The sequence below is a fragment of the Calliphora vicina genome, chromosome 3 (genome assembly GCF_958450345.1).
Source record: "Calliphora vicina chromosome 3, idCalVici1.1, whole genome shotgun sequence".
Classification (NCBI taxonomy): Eukaryota; Metazoa; Arthropoda; class Insecta; order Diptera; family Calliphoridae; genus Calliphora; species Calliphora vicina.
This window is the reverse complement of record NC_088782.1, coordinates 44,896,194-44,913,791: the sequence shown is the minus strand read 5'-3', so window position 1 is coordinate 44,913,791 and position 17,598 is coordinate 44,896,194.

The window sequence follows — 17,598 nt, the reverse complement described above, 5'->3', positions numbered from 1 at the left end:
GATTGTAGCCGTACATTTTAATCACATGCCACCATCTACTTACTACTGTAATCTACGAGATTTATAATAATTTTAGATTTTCTCATAATGAAAGTCACACGCCCATAACAGCAGACGACGAATGTGAAAATGAAAAAAAAAAAACTGAAAAACTGAATGAAAAATTGCAAATATTTTAATGAATTGAAATCTGTAGTCTGTAGAGCAATAATACGAGGAGTGTGTTTGGAGAACAGTCAGTATTTACTGTGGAGTAGAAACAAATTATCACATAATAGATAGTAGATAACAGCAACTTGATGGTTCGTAGCACATGCTATTCTGGGGATCATACAGCTTTTGGAAAATGTTGCACAAATTATGAAAGTATGAATTTGTAATTTTTAGTTTTTGTAGTCATTAAAGCATAATTTTAATATACATCGAGTTATAATAATACATTTCAATAATATCCAGAGTCTTACACTGATTTTGCTGTTATATATTCCGGGCTAAGAGTATATTAAAGAGTTACGCCTAGCCGTTTTCTTAATTTTTTAAATTTATGATGATTTCAGCGTTCAAACGTCATCAGTTGCAGTCAAAAAGTCAATAGATCGCATGGACGTTTTATACATTGTAAACGTATTCTAAAAGCTTAGCCGGCGTTCTTTGACTCTTCTATGAAAAACTTTTTGGTAGATACCTGAATAAAATATCACATAGGTTGGGATCGGCACTAACGTCTCTCAGTACATGGAGCAATGGGAATGAAGTCAGTGTAAATTTCAGTAAAAAGGAATGATATACGTTCTGTTATTTTGCAATACATCGATTGAACACATTTTCCTTCTCCTGTACGAGACCGAGATGCTCTAAATTGACATTGACATCTCGTGGCTAGACCCTTTTTTTGAGAAAATCTAAAAAAATCCTTTCAAAAAGGACATTTAAAGATTAAAATATTCTGCGAAAATGTTTGCCGGAAAATTCTAGTGGAGGTCACCAAAGATACCAAAGTTGTAAATAACGCTCTTTACTCTTAATTATATTTTAAATATCAGCTCATTCGGATCATAAATAGAGTTTTGGAGATTTTTTTTAAAAAAGTGAGACCCAAGGTGGCTTGTAAATTTGCTAGTTAAGAGTAAAAAGCTTTATTTACAACTTTGATATCTTTGGTGACCCCCACTGAAATTTTCCGGCAAACATTTTCGTAGAATATTTTAATCCTTAAACGTCATTTTTTAAAGGATTTTTGATTTTCTCGAAAAAGGGTCAAATTGACCCCTAAAGAGTGGAGATAGAGGGTTAAGATCTTCCACAAAAATTATCCCCATAAAATTCCACAACATAACTTTGGCGAACTGTTTATTCTACAAAAATGATCTACTCAACATGCCCTTTCAGAATTATAGGGTCTATTCTGTTCCAATCAGTGAAGTTTCTTAAACGTTTATTTTGAAGTCTCTCAGCGGGAGCTAGATTTTGATTTTAGACCCATACTTTCTATGGACATTTTTTTAGAATTTCGTGTAGATTCCGATTTTGCTATACGCCTGTCACGTTTTTTCACGCCCGAACAAATTGACCCACCCTAATGTTCATCCTTATAATAAATTTATCGTTTACACTTAGCCATCACAATAAAGCTTTTCTTGATAGAGGTATTCTGTATCGATCACGAGGGATTACAACACCTACGAAAATGGTCCAGGAATGTGAACTAGAAGTAAATCCAACCAGAACTAGTTCTATTCACAAGATACAAAATCCCTTAGTTTGTTACACCTAGAATCACCTCGTAACCGATAATGTAACTTATACCAATAAAGCAGCGATTGCACTATACTGCAGCAAAAAGGTAATAGGCCTAAACTGGGGCATTTTGTTATCAAACAAATCCTATTTATTATACGAGGCATGTGATTGACATAATTTAGACGAGCAGAACGGTTCTTTTTAGAAATGTGTGGGTTTTTCACAGGACGATAGCAACCAAGACCAGCCTCATTTGTCCTGCGACTAACTGTTCGGGTACTTATTTCTAATTTTAGGCTATTAACAACCTCTCGAGGAGTTATTTTTCGGAATTTCTTGAACTCTCTCGCTATTAAATTATCTTGTCTAGGAATAGTCTTACGAGGTCTTCCACCTAAATGTTGAGTTTTTACAGAACCGGTCTCACGAAATTTCTTTATAATTTTTGAAACTTCTGATTTATTTATTGAATATTTGTCACAGATACTTTTTTGTTTTAAACCAGCTTTAAAATCGTTAATTATTTTATTTTTTAAGTCTTCACAAATCTTAACTTTAGACATTTTCGTTAACTTTGAAAAAAGCAATTATGCGAAAAACTTAGAAAAAGAAATTGAGAAAAATTACCAGAATTTAAAAATAAAATAACTGAAAACAGGATGCTTTTTACATCGTTCTTTTAAATATTATTTTCGTTTTACATTTCTTTCTTGCAGAAGTTTAAAAGTTTCCATTGTTTTGTCAGTAGCGAAATAGTGAATATTTTTAATTTTGTTCCCTTTTTTCGGAATATAATTAATTATGTTGTTTGTTTTTCAGTTAATTTATAGAAATAAAACTATACAAGTAAAATACTAAAAAAAAAATTTATTTAAAAAAAAATATTTTAAATTTTGGGCTACATATGGAATATTTGGAAAAGTTTTCATTGTTTTGTCAACCACTGTATTTACAGAATACATATATATTGTTTTATTATAAGAAAAAAATCTGTCACGTACGATATTAAATTTTATTTATTATAAAATCATCCAAAGATTGTTTTTATTTAAATATCGGCGTAGTGTAAGAAATTAAAAGAAAACAAAAGGTAATTGGCCTAAACTGGGGCATTTTGTTATCAAACAAATCCTATTTATTATACGGGGCATGTGGTTACCACTGGAGAAGAAAAATCATCAAAACAGGTTCGAATGTATTATGAGAATAGTGGCGATTATGATAACATGTACGGTCATGTCAAAATGTTGAGTACCGTCAGTATGGTTCTCCCTGATAATGAGCCGGTTTTCGATCCACGACAATGTAGGATCTGGTATCATTTCGGATCAGCTGAATCTAAAACTATACCTTAAGCTTCCATGTAGCATAATTCAAGCTCAAATTATGTCAATAAAATTAGCCACGGAACAAATTCAGTATCAAGGAATATCGAACAGGGATATCCTAAAGAGTCAATTAGATCCATAAAGAGTGTGCACACCACATTGAAAATTGTTCAAGAATACCCGGCAATATCGGTTACCCTTGTATTGTTCAATGGATACTCGTGATTTCATAAAAAATTCAATTAATTGCTAAAGAAAGATGGGGAAGTGAACCCACATGCAAAGCGACCAACAAAATTTAGTCCAACATGGATAAGAATAAGACACGATTAAGGATAAATCTGTTTATAATCCGTTTCAAAAATCGCATTACCTGCATAAAGGTTAAGAATCCTTTAAAACTATTTCTGCAGAAGAAGAAATGTCTAGAATGAAGAGGAGACTAAACATCTTATCTGTCACAGTCAGGCATTTAAGGACTTGAGACAAAATATTCTTGGTCAACAAATGTTTATTGACAAAACCAGTCTATCCAAAGATCCACAAATTGATTGAAAGAAGAGCATAGCTGAATAATGATGGCGGCCATGAAACATAGGACGAATGGTGCGATGAACACAAGATACCACAGCAGGACCCAACTGTCCTTTACTTCGGGAAACAGCAAATTAAACCTAACCTAACAATAGTTTCGAGATGATCCTTTTGAGTTCTTTATTCATGGCTCAAATTTGGATCCGGAAATGCTAGGCATCACTCAACAATGTGGAGAGAAATTTTATGGGTCGATTATGAATGGCAACAGAACTTCAGTCTGGCAGCATCATTTTCTGTTGGCAAATGGCAACTAGAAATTTGTGGTTGCCCTCTGGCAACGCAACTGTCATCTGTAATCGACACATTATTGTATGACTACCCAGCAAAAAAAGTGAGGAAGAAGATGCAGAATTTTCACAACAAATAGCATGCTTGATGTACTTCCAATTTTGGTGAAAAAGCTATGAATTTTACATTAGCTTGTCATTGGAGGGATGTTGTTCATTTTTGACAACTTTTTACTTAATAAATTCGATGCTTTCGATGCGATTAAATTTCGATTTTAAGGTGTTATTTTAATGTAGGTAGTGGATACCTATATTTTTTGGCATCTTGGATGGAAATATAAATAATAGAAAAAAAGTGATGTAATTGAGCATTTATGAATTGATTTTAATGTAGTTATAAAATTTATGAAACAATGGTTGATTAATTTTAATGATTAAAAAATGTAAAAATTGTTTGTATACCAATTTTTACAGGTTTTAATAAATTTTATAAAATTCAAAAAATGTAGGAAACAATTACATCAACGAAATATTTATAATTCAGTGTCAAATACCCATATTTAAAATCACATCTTCAGAGGTAGAAAAGATTCATTTGCAACTTTAGATGTGATTAAAATGTCATATGTAAAGATGCACTTCCATTATTTTTTGCTGGGTATAATGGATAACAGGCCAACATGATGTGTCTGGTAATTGTATTGCGGACTCCTGGCTAGGAGAGCGACTATTTATCTTAGACACTAACCCCCATTTTCTCAATATCTGGTTATCGTTTTTCGTAACGATAAACCTCCAAAGTATGAGAACTGTCAGTTATCGTCACAATAAAAAATAACCAGAAATTGAGAAAATGGGGGTAAGATTGTTCAATAAGTCGGCGTATAAACGGCACAATTACGGTTGTACGATGCCAAATATTTCTAGTTCGTTGCTGAATAATACAAGCGCCATCTTTTAGACTTTTTCAAAAGTACTTTTGCTCTCATATGTATGAATATTTAGTTTTGTGAATTATTTTATGTATATCAGCATCATATTACAATTGATAAGATGTGTGTTTAGTTTACACGATTATTATATGATTTGCGTGATTTCGAATTCAAAACAAAAATATTATTTCACACTACACTAAAGCTACTTTTAAGCAGAGTGTGAATTATTCAAAAAAAAAAAACATTCTTTACATGTTGTTTTGTTTTCAATTTTTTAAATTCTTCCATAAATTAATTATAATTAAACCAGATGGCTAATAATACTACTAATAAAATAAATATGTAATTTATCATTATTATTATTATTATGATACTTTTGTCTTACAACATAAAACATTGTCATTTAGTTACGAGGTTTTTTTCTAATAAATTGCATTATACTTGTCTACTTAATTGTCAAATACTGTGTTTAATGTTGACGATGTTGTCTTCTTAGCACAAAAAAAAAAATAAAACAAATCAAGAAATAAATAAAATAAATGTCTTTATTTAAAATCCCCATCAAAAAGAAGTCACTGCAACGACTATCACAGACTATCAGTCAGTTTTGAAAAAAAAACCAGAACCAAAAAAAAAAAAAAATTGTTATAACCTTAAAGCTATTACTAACATTTTAAAGCACAATTGCATTGTAAATTGTTTTTTATTTCTATTTCGTTTATGACAATCTTATAATTCGAATGAAATAAATTTAACAACAACTTGTTGAACTGAAACGAAAAATCGAAATGTTTGAATGACTTCAAATTCTAGACAGTCATTGAACGTACTTAAATAGTAGGTGAAAATGAGGTACTTGATATATAACGAATTGTATATTTTTTTTTTTTATTAATTCTTCAATTACATAACCGAGCCCTTAAGGGCCTTATATGGTTAATAAAAGCTACTAACTATATAAAAACTACAATTAACAAAAATATATACATTTAAATTTAAAGTACTATACATAGTAAATAAAGTACAAAATAAGTAATCATTAAGATTTGAGATCAATAAATAGTAAAAGTGAAAACAAGCCATAATGAATGCTGGATAAGATTCTTATTGTTTTTCATTGCTTAACAGTACATAGTATAGTTTTAAATAATCTTTATAAATCTGTTACGCGTTAAGATAAACATGCGATTCTGCAAGTTCTAATAATTTTAATTTTAATTGAGGAAGTGTATAAGAAAATTTTCTCAATTCTCTCGGTAAGGCATTCCAAATTTTAGATAAACGAATTTGAAAATATTCCCTACTAGTTTTCAGAATAATTAGGTCATATTATAATTCAACCACATTTTTTGGTTTATTATGAATATAGATAGGAAAGTCTTAATATTTTTATGTCAAACAAGTAAGAGAGCTATATTCGGCTGTGCCGAATCTTATATACCCTTCACCAAATTATACTTCAAAATAAAATTTTTTTATATTTTTTGGAAAAAAAATATTGCAAATTGTTTTTTAAAATTTTTTAAATTTTAAAAAATTAGATATCCATATTGTCTATATTAATGACTTGGGTCAAATGATGTAGGTCAAAAATCGAGGTTGTCCTGGTTTTTTCCTCATATCTCAGCCATTTTTTGTCCGATTTTGCTGATTTTAAATAGCAATGTGGTTCTGCAACAAATACATTGATGTTTTACAAACGGAATGACAAAAGAGAGAAGAAAGCATGTCTGACAGAATTATTGAAGACAGACGGAAATGGCTTAATCGACTCCGCTATCTATAAGGATCCAGAATATATATACTTTATAGGGTCGGAAATGAGAAATGTAGAAGTTACAAACGGAATGACAAACTTATATATACCTTTCTCACGAAGGTGAAGGGTATAAAAAGTTGGGGGGTTATTGATTTTGTCATTCCGTTTGTAAAACATCAAAGTATTTGTTGCAGAAGCACATTGGTATATACATATGTATATTCTGGGTCCTCAAAGACGATCTAGCTACGTCCGTCTGTCTGTCTGATGAAAACACGATAGATCCCAAACAAAAGGAGCTAGCTGCCTGAAATTTTCCACAAATATTCTCTGTAAGGTTTGTTTAATATTGAAAATAGGCAATATCTGTCCATGATTTCACCTAGTCCCCATACAAATATTCCCCCAGAATACTGGTTGAGCAGTCGTAAATATGTTGATTATTCCGAAATCCTAATAAAATTTTACACAAATTCCCTAGTCCCCATACAAGGTTCCCCTCAGAAAATGACTTGAACATTCATAATTGTCTTATAATAATTATGAATGTTCAAATTGAATATAAACAAGTTTTATATGAAACTAAATCTTTCTATTAACTTTTGTGAGGATAACCCCTATATAAATTTGGATTTTCTTAAATTTAACTTAAACTGGTGTTGACCAGACTCATATTAAAAAGCTCAGTCAGGGAAACAAATCATTGGCAGTTTTGGATAAAGTTCGTGAGATGGGTATATGTTTGTTATTACGTTTGTAATTTCCACTATATAATTTTCCGACCCTATAAAGTATATATATTCTGGATCCTTATAGATAGTGAAGTCGATTAAGCCATGTCCGTCTGTCTGTCTGTCTATTGAAATAAACTTTTCGAAGCCCCCAAATGACATACATACACGATTCATACATAATATCTCCGGAATTCTTTCGAGAAAATCGGTCCACAAATGGCTGAGATATAAGGAAAAAACCAGGACAACCTAGATTTTTGACCTGTATCTGGATTACTAAGTCATTAGTATAGACAATATGGATATCTAATGATAGATATTTCAAAGACCTTTGCAACGACCATAATAAGTTGGAAATTCAATGGGTCAAAATCGTAAAAAATATATTTTAACCCGAGTTTTTTTTTACCAAAAGGTTTTTATTCGCTAAATATTAGAAAAACAATTTCAAAATTTAAAATTTTTTAAAAAAAAAAAATTTTTTAAAATTTAAAAAAAAAAAAAATTTTAAAAATTTTAAAAAAAAAAAAATTTTTAAAATTTTTAAAAAAAAAAAAATTTTAAATTTTAAAAAAAGCAACTGGAAAACAAATTATTTTTTTTTTTCCTAAAAATATTTAAAATTTTTATTTTGATGTATAATTTGGTGAAGGGTATATAAGATACGGCACAACCGACTTGTTTATTTATCCCATATTTTCAAATAAAATAATCCCTCAAAAGTATCGAATAGTACCCAAATTTAAAGCATCTGCTAATCTAGAAGAATATGCCAACCAAATGCTTAAACTTAACAGTCTGCTGGTCTAAATAATCAACTAAATATGTATTTCAATTTTCATTGTAGCCAACTAAATCATTGTTATTTTTTGATATACTTTTTCATGTAGTTTTTTTTAGCGTATTTTTTCCTCTTTCTAAAAATTTTAAAATTTGTAATAGTGAATCAGTAAACTTTACCTTGACATTTAAACGAAACCAATTAAAAATCCAATCACTCACTAAAATCAAAATGATTAGAAATGCAATAAAAATAGAACAAGAAAGCCTACGACAGCAATTAAATACAAATAAATCAAACAAATTAACAAGGGAATTAATAATTTTAAATTATACTTATGGATTCAATTTATGAATATTTGCCAATAAAAAAACTGCTTACATTTTTCAGTAAAATACATACAGTTATTGTATAGACAGACATTAATGATGAGTTGCGATTTTTTTTTTTTTTTTGTAAAGTTTTAAATATCAAAGATTCAAACCAAAGGTAAACCGGATTGTTTTTCTGAGTCAAGAGATGAGAACAATGCACACATAAATCTTGGAAAATGAAATTGTTATGCTTATATATTGTTTTTTTTTGTTAATAGTAGTTTAAATCTTATAAACCGCATACATTTTGTATTTTATATTTTTTTATGAAAAAAAATTTTTTTTAAATGATGCAAAATGCTGTTTTTATTAGAAAAAAATGTGGTTACTCTGTGGCATACAGACATTTTAATACTTTGAGGGCACTTTTTCATTTACATATTTGAAATGTTCTTAGACCGAGGGCTTATATTAAGCAAAATTTTACAGCAAAATATTTCTAAGTTTATTCCAAATAAAAGCGTCTGTGTCGAATCATGTATACCCACCATCAATATGTAGTTTTGGTCTTCTATTGAATCAGTTACGGTCCGAACTGTATAAAATTCAATAGATTGATTAATTTCTTTAAATGATTTATGTCGAAATTTATGTTAATATCATTATATCGCTCATTTGCTGCAACAACGTCATAACTCAAAATCCGTGTTATTTGAACTGAGTAATACAAAATATAGTCTTTCATATAGTTTTATCAGTTTTAAAAAAAGTCAATTATTTTTTGTGTGAGAGTGTTTTTTTTATTGTAAACGTCAAAATTAAAATTCATGTTTTCTCGTATATTTGGCAAGTAAAAATTTGGGTTATATACAAATTAGAAAGATATTAATATCTACTATTTAAATCAGGGTTTATTTCTGAAATCGCATGATCTGTTGAAAATTTATTTAAGAAATAGTAAAATGTCATAAAACATTAATAACCGTTTTTCTTGAATAATTGACAATAAAATATTATTCTAATATTGGGGTTATATGGGGTTAATTATGGATATATCCTCACAAAAGTTGGTAGAAAGATTTAGGTTCATATCAAACATGTTTATGTTCAATTTCATCACTATATTAATTTTTATAAGACAATTAGGAATGTTTAAGTCATTTGTATGAGGAATAGGGAAAAATATATATAGATAATTTCAGAGTACTTAGAACTAATTTGTGCAAAATTTTATCAAGATTGCCGCATAATCAACATATTAATAGATGTTTGAACAGGGGGACATTTTTATGGGGCCTAGCTTAAATCATGAACCGATATTGCCTATTTTTAATATCAAAAAACCTTATCAACAGAGAGTACGTATTTGTGGAAAAATTCAGTCAGCTAGCTGCTAGTTTTTTAATTTATTGAATAAACTGAATTTATTGAATAAACTGAAAAAAACGAAATTCAGCAAAAATTCCTTTAAGCAAGACATGTTTTTAATCTTCGCAGTCGTTTTAGAAATATAAATTTTTTTGGCGCAAAAAAATATTTTTTTTTTAGCAAAATTTCAAAATTTTTGTTTTTTAAAACTGCATGAAAAATTGAAAAATTAATCTACGCTGTTAATTTTTTCTATGTTCATAACAAACAAAGTTCTAAATTATTAACACGTTAACAGTCCAAGGCAACGACTGAGGATTGCCACACAAGTCCGCTTTTTTTTTTACAAAATTTACTTCTTATAAAATGTATATAAATAGCTAAAAGAGTTTTTTTTAATAACCCACGTATGGGCTGTGGACTCCATGAAACAAAATCTCCTATAAATCGCTTTCAGAGTCCACAGACCACATGTGGGCTTGCAAATTGTTTGGACGAACAGCCCACATATGGGCTGTGGACTCCTCGCGCTTTCCGTACATAATTTTGTGGTTACTCTGTGGCATACTGATATTTGGAACTTCGTTTTCTGTATATCTAAAAAAAAATTAAGAGCGTATATGCATTTTCCAATTTTTAAATCCGATTTAAAAACAAAAAATTTCGACATTTTTCTAAAAAAAAATATTTTTTTTTTTGCCAAAAATAATTTTGTATTTTTAAAACGACTGCGAAGATTAAAAACATAAATCTTACTTAAAGGAAATTTTATTGTCGAATTTCGGTTTATTCAATCAACTAAACCGTTTTAGAGTTACGGAATGTTGTGCAACCTCCTCCATTTTCGAAATAACGGTATATCTCGAAAATACGAGCTAACCTAAAAAAAACGGTTGGCACCACTGAATTCAGCATAACCGAATTATTTTAAGCCGCTAGGTGCCCCTCATGACAGAAAAAAAGTATCAATTTCGTGCACAGTGTTATTTATAAAATTAATTGAACAAATGTAAAATTCATTAAATATTATAATATTGGCATATTACTCAGTATTTATAAATTTATCAACTTTTTCCGGAAATCCTCCCATTAAAGATTTTTTAGTTGCTTCCGTTGCCTTTTTGGACGAGTTGGTCCACTTACGCTTAATATCGGACATATCCTGTGTTCTTTAATTCTTTCTTTACAAGAGCAGAAGTTTGGAATAGTTGGTTGGGTGGATTTGTGTTACAAAATTTCCATTATTGTTTGAATACCAATAATAGCCTTTTTTCCATAGTGCCATAATGCCAAATTGGGCCAGAAATATGAAGGCACTCTGTGCTATTTTAAGAAATGTAAAAACAGTTTTTGTCGGTTGCTATTTAAATTCGAGAAAATCGGTCCACAAATGGCTGAGATATAAGGAAAAAACCAGGACAACCTCGATTTTTTACCTATATCAGGATTACTAAGTCATTAATATAGACAATATGGATATCTAATGATAGATATTTCAAAGGCCTTTGCAACGATGTATATAAGACCATAGTAAGTTGGACCTACAATGGGTCAAAATCGGAAAAAATATTTTTTAATCCGAATTTTTTTCACAAAAATTTTTTTTTCGATAAATATTAAAAAAAAATTGAAAAAACAAAAAAAAAATTTTAAATTTAAAAAAAAAAAAAATATTTAAAAAAATTAAAAAAAGAACTTTGGAAAAAAAATAAATTTTGTTTACCTAAAAATATTTAAAACTTTTTTTTTTTTGAAGTATAATGTGGTGAAGAGTATATAAGATTCGGCACAGCTCTTTTACTTGTTTTAAATTTTAATTATTTTTTCACGTACTATTTTTCGCTGTCCATTTTGACCAAAATAAAATTAATCTTAATTTTTTTTTTAATTTGTAAATGAAAATAGTTGTATGCCAAAATTTTTTTTCAAAAATTTCTTTTATTTTTTTCATATTTTCTTTTTTTTCATTTTTAAAACATTTGTTTTTTAAATTTATTACTGAAAAAATTGTAAAAACTAGATCAAAAAATGTTATTTGAATTTGAATATTTATTCTTTCGAACAGTTTTGAATCAACTATGATTTAAATCGTATTAAATTTTATGAATTAATTGGATAATCAAAAATTCAAGTAGGGACTATAAAGTTTAATTGATTTCTAAAGAGCTGAGAAACATCAGTACTTAATGGGTTAATTTCTTTCTTTCTTAAAATTCTTCGATTGGTTTGCACATCTCTTACTTTATATATATGAATATTTACTGCAGTTTAAATGTATTTATGCATTAAAGCAGTTTATGAGATAAATATTTTTGCATTTACAAAGAAATACAAAATAAAACTGTTGCTGGCATATCGCATATCATATCAACACATCAACTTGACATTGTGAAAAAGATGAAAGATGAGAGGAGGCAACTTGTTTTGTATTTATTTTGTATTCGAATATTGGGCTACTTAAAGCATGTAGACGAGTACAATTTAATCTTGGGAAGAGTTTTAATAACATTTTATATATTACCCGGTAGAAAGACGGACAGACAGATAGACGACTTGCATTTCTTTACATGGAAGTATTTAAAAGTTGTTGCTTTGTTTTTTTTTTATTTTACTTTAATCTTATCTGACTTAACAGTTTTTGCTGCTGCTGGAGTTGAATGGAGTGCCTACAATGCAACATTTATTTAGACGGTTGGTTGATTATGATGCAATAATTAAAAGCAGATTTCAATGACAATGAAAATGCACCAAATAATGCACCATGCAATGCAACACAATACAAAATTATAACAAAGATATAAAACAAACGATATATTGTACATTTCATTCAAAACAAAGATAAGCAACAAAACACAAAAAAACAATAATAATAATTATAATAAATAATAAACGTTATTATGCAATAATCAACCTTTCTTTCCATATACATACATACAACATACAATTTACATAAAAACACATAGAAACACACAAATATACTTATGATTAGTGATTAAATATGACGGGATGGTGCCGCTGATGATGCTGATGGTGATGTTTTCCAGGTTAAGAAAAAGAGACATCCTACCTCAAACAGACGTGCTTTAAGTGAAAGTTCATTTCGCCGTTTTTTTGTTTTTATTTTTGTGGAATAAATAGGAAAACAAATTCGTTGAGTTGTTGTTATTAAATGAAATGGAAATTTCAATTGTTTCCTCTTAAATTAAATAAAACGGAAATAAACATTTGGCAAATAATTTAAAGGTTTTTCTTTTATACATGCTAAAAAAATGTACAAAGTAAAAGGTTGTTATTTCATACAAATAATTGTTTTGGTTTCATTAATTAATTTCAAATGTGTTGATAAAAAGGGGATAAACGAGTAAAAATAATTAAAATTCTATTTATACCACCATAGTGGGGAGTGGGTGTTTGTAACGTGCTAAAATATTGTCCCAACACCCACCTTAAATTATACCAATCTGCTCAGAATCACTTTCTGAGTCGATCCGTCCGTCCGTCCGACCATATGAACCTTGTACAGGTCGCAATTTTAAAGATAATTCGACAAAATTTGGTACAAGCTCTTCTATTGCCCCATGGACGGAGCCTATTAAATTTGGTTAGAATCAGTCCATTATTTCTCCTAGCTCCCATCTGAAAATAATTAAGCTCTCATAAATATCTTATTTATATTAATATCCAAACCAAATTCAGCACAAATAAGTTTTATATAAGCCTAACCGCCAAATTTTTTGATGATCGGTCCATAATTAGTCATAGCTCCCATATAAGGCCCACTTTCGAAAATCACTTTAAACAGCATAAATCTCTTAAAAATGTTGGTATTCCAATAAAATTTAACGCAAAACAATGGAAACTTAGGTATTATTTTAACTTTGCAATAACTCAATATTTTGTTGGGTATCCCTTATTTGTTATAACTGCACATCGACGATGCATTGAACCAATTAAAGAGTCAATGGTTTCCTTTGAAATATTTTGCCATTCCCTTATAACCGTCTCTTTTTAGAAATGAGTGGTTTTTTCACAGGACGATAGCAACCAAGACCAGCCTCATTTGCCCTGCGACTAACTGTTCGGGTACTTATTTCTAATTTTAGGCTATTAACAACCTCTTGAGGAGTTATTTTTGGGAATTTCTTGAACTCTCTCGCTATTAAATTATCTTGTCCAGGAGTAGTCTTACGAGGTCTTCCACCTAAATGTTGAGTTTTTGCAGAACCGGTCTCACGAAATTTCTTTAGAATTTTTGAAACTTCTGATTTATTTATTGAATATTTGTCACAGATACTTTTTTGTTTTAAACCAGCTTTAAAATCGTTAATTATTTTATTTTTTAAGTCTTCACAAATCTTAACTTTAGCCATTTTCGTTAAATTTGGAAAAAAACCATTATGCGAAAAACTTTGAAAAAGAAATTGTGAAAAATTACCAGAATTTAAAAATAAAATAATTGTAAACAGGATGCTTTTTACATCGTTCTTTTAAATATTATTTTCGTTTTACACTTCTTTCTTGCAGAATTTTAAAAGTTCCCATTGTTTTGTCAGTAGCGAAATAGTGAATATTTTTAATTTTGTTCCCTTCTTTCAGAATATAATTAATTATGTTGTTTGTTTTTCAGTTAATTTATATAAATAAAACTATACAAGTAAAATACTAAAAAAAAAGATTTTATTTTAAAAAAATATTTTAAATTTTGGGCTACATATGGAATATTTGGAAAAGTTTTCATTGTTTTGTCAACGACTGTATATACAAAAGTCATTACACCAAATTTTGTAACGATCGGTCCATAATTAGTCACCTTAAAAATTTTGGTATTCAAACAAAATTCAACACAAATAAGCTTCATATATATAGAAGACATGCCACCTAACTTTAAAAGAAAACTGCTCTTCCCGGTGTAGGGTATCATATGGTCGGCTATACATTCTTACTTGTTTTTTAATTCAATACTACCAGTTTGATCCCCATATTTACTTAAGGTGGTCAACATACTGATATTGGTCATTCAGCTTGTATCAACATGGTATCTTAGGTCGGCTTCCACTTGGTCCTTTCAGTGGAGCAAACGTGGATCAAGGTCAACCATATCTTTTTTTCATCCCCTGGATCGTCACCTGTAATGTAGCCTTGAAGTTTCCTGACTGCGGATTTCTAGGCATTGGCTATTTTTACGTTCGTTCATGTAGCATCCAATACAATGGCGGTATTTTGGTGTATCTCAAAACTTTTATGTATAATTGAGGAGCCGCAGAACAAAGGTACTTTTTCGATTTTTTTTACAAATTGATTTTTTGGTATTTTTATAATATTTGGATTTAAATCTTCTAGAAAAAATCAATTTCCCAAAATTTTTAAATTTTCCAAAAAGTACCTTTTGTTCTGCGGCTCCTCAAATAAGGGGCGGATTTTCATGCATTTATTATTGGAAACTAAGCGCCTAAAATATGCATCAAAAATCTCAAAATATGAACTTATATTTTAATAGATATGCAGTTATATTTTTATGCTGAAACATAAAATAATAAGCTATGGATCGTTTAATGTCCAAAATTTACACAATAGACTTCAGATTCAGACAAGCAGATAAGAATCTTTAAATTATATTAACATTTAAATAGTTAAAGTTTTAAAATTATATTCTGGGAAAACGATGGATTTGTAAATTCTAATATCATGAAATTAATAGTTGTTTAGCGCCTCAATCTTTAGAGATCCCATCATGCGACTTGCAAGCAATTCTCTTATAGCAAGTAGCAAATCTCTTTTAAATCGAATATACAACCATTAATTAATTTTTTTAACACTCAAAACTTTTTTGAAGCAGCATTTTTATACCCTTCCACAAAGTATATATATTCTGGATCGTTATAGATAGCGAAGTCGATATAGCCATGTCCGTATGTCCGTCTGTATGTTGAAATCAACTTTCCGTAGCCCCCAAATAACTTCATACATGATTCATACATCAATATGTCGGAAATTCTTCCGGCTCGGTTGCTATTTAAAATCGACAAAATCGGCCCACAAATGGCTAAGATATAAGGAAAAAGCCGGTACAACCTTGATTGTTGCCCTATTTTTGATCTATATCTGGATTACTAGTCATTAATATAGACAATATGGATATCTAATGATAGATTTTTCTAAGGCCTTTGCAACGACGTATATAAGGCTATAGTAAGTTGGACCAACAATCGGTCAAAATCGGGAAAACAAATTTAACCCGAATTTTTTGTTCATCAAACAAATTTTCTTTTTCCCAAAACAAATTTTTTTAAAAATTAAAAAAAAATTTTTTTGAAAAAATATAAAAAAAAATTTGGAAAAAACTTTTTTAAAAACAATTTGGGAAACCCAATTTAAAAATTTTTTTTTACAAAAAAAATGTAATTTAGTTTGAATAAAAATATTTAAAAAAAATATATTTTTAAGTATAATTTTGTGAAGGGTATATAAGATTCGGCACAGCTCTCTTACTTGTTTTAAATTATTATTATCAATTACTGCTAGAGAAATGACGATGTCGGAAGAACTCGTCGGCAATATTTGAAGCTGTTTCTCTACAAAATTCTACAATTCTACAAAAAAACTCAAAAATCTAAAATCCTTAATAAGTTTGTAAACAAGCGTATAATCGACAAAACGATCTCGATCTGTGATCACTCATATTTCTGATAAAAAATCGATTTTTCATATGAAAAAAATCAAAAATCCTTATTAACTTTGTAAATAAGCGTTTAATCGAGAAAAGGATCGTGATCTGTGATCACTCATATTTCGGAAAAAAAATCGATTTTTTATATGAAATACTTAAAAAATTTAAAATCCTTAATAACTTTGTAAATAAAAGTTTAATCGAAAAAGGGAGCTCGATCTGTAATAACTCCTTAATAAATTCCTTAATAACATTGTTTATAAGCGTTTAATCGAAAAGAGGATCGCGATCTGTGATCACTCATATTTCTGACCAAAAATCGAAATGATTTTTCATATGAAAAAAATTAAAAATCTAAAATCATTATTAACTTTGTAAACAAACGTTTAAGCGATCGATCTATGATCATTTACATATGTTTCGGTTAAAAAAATTGATTTTTCATATGAAAAAACTCAAAAGTCTAAAATCTTTACTAACTTCGTGATCTGTGATCACTCATATTGCTGACCAAAAATCGATTTTTTATATGAAAAAAAAACTTTATAAATAAGCGTTTAATCAAGAAAAGAAGCTCGATCTGTGATCACTCATATTTCTGACCAAAAATCGAAAATCCTTATTAACTTTGTAAATAATAGTTTAATAGAGAGAAGGAGTTCGATCTGTGATCATTCATATTTCTGACCAAAAATCGATTTTTCATAAAAAAAAACTCCAAAGTCTAAAATCTTTATTAACTTTGTAAACAAGCGTTTAATCGAGAAAAGGAGATCAATCTGTGATCATTTATATTTGTGACCAAAAATCGATTTTTCATATGAAAAAACCTAGACATATTTTTAAAAGCTAAAGTGATTAAAATAAAAATAATAATTTGTTGGACCAAGGATAAGTTTTGGCTCGAATAGTGTGTATACGTGTTTTCTGACTCACTCTTTATATAAACTCTGTAGTTGAAGCTAAAATTGGAGTATATGAAACCTACGATTAAAGCTAAAATTGGGCTATATGAATCACAACAATTTCATGTTCGAATTGGATTAAAAGATCTTTGATATAAGTCAAAATTGGACTATATAAAGACCTGCGACTGAAGCTAAATTTGAGCTATATAAAAAACACTTTTTTTCCTCATACAAAAATTT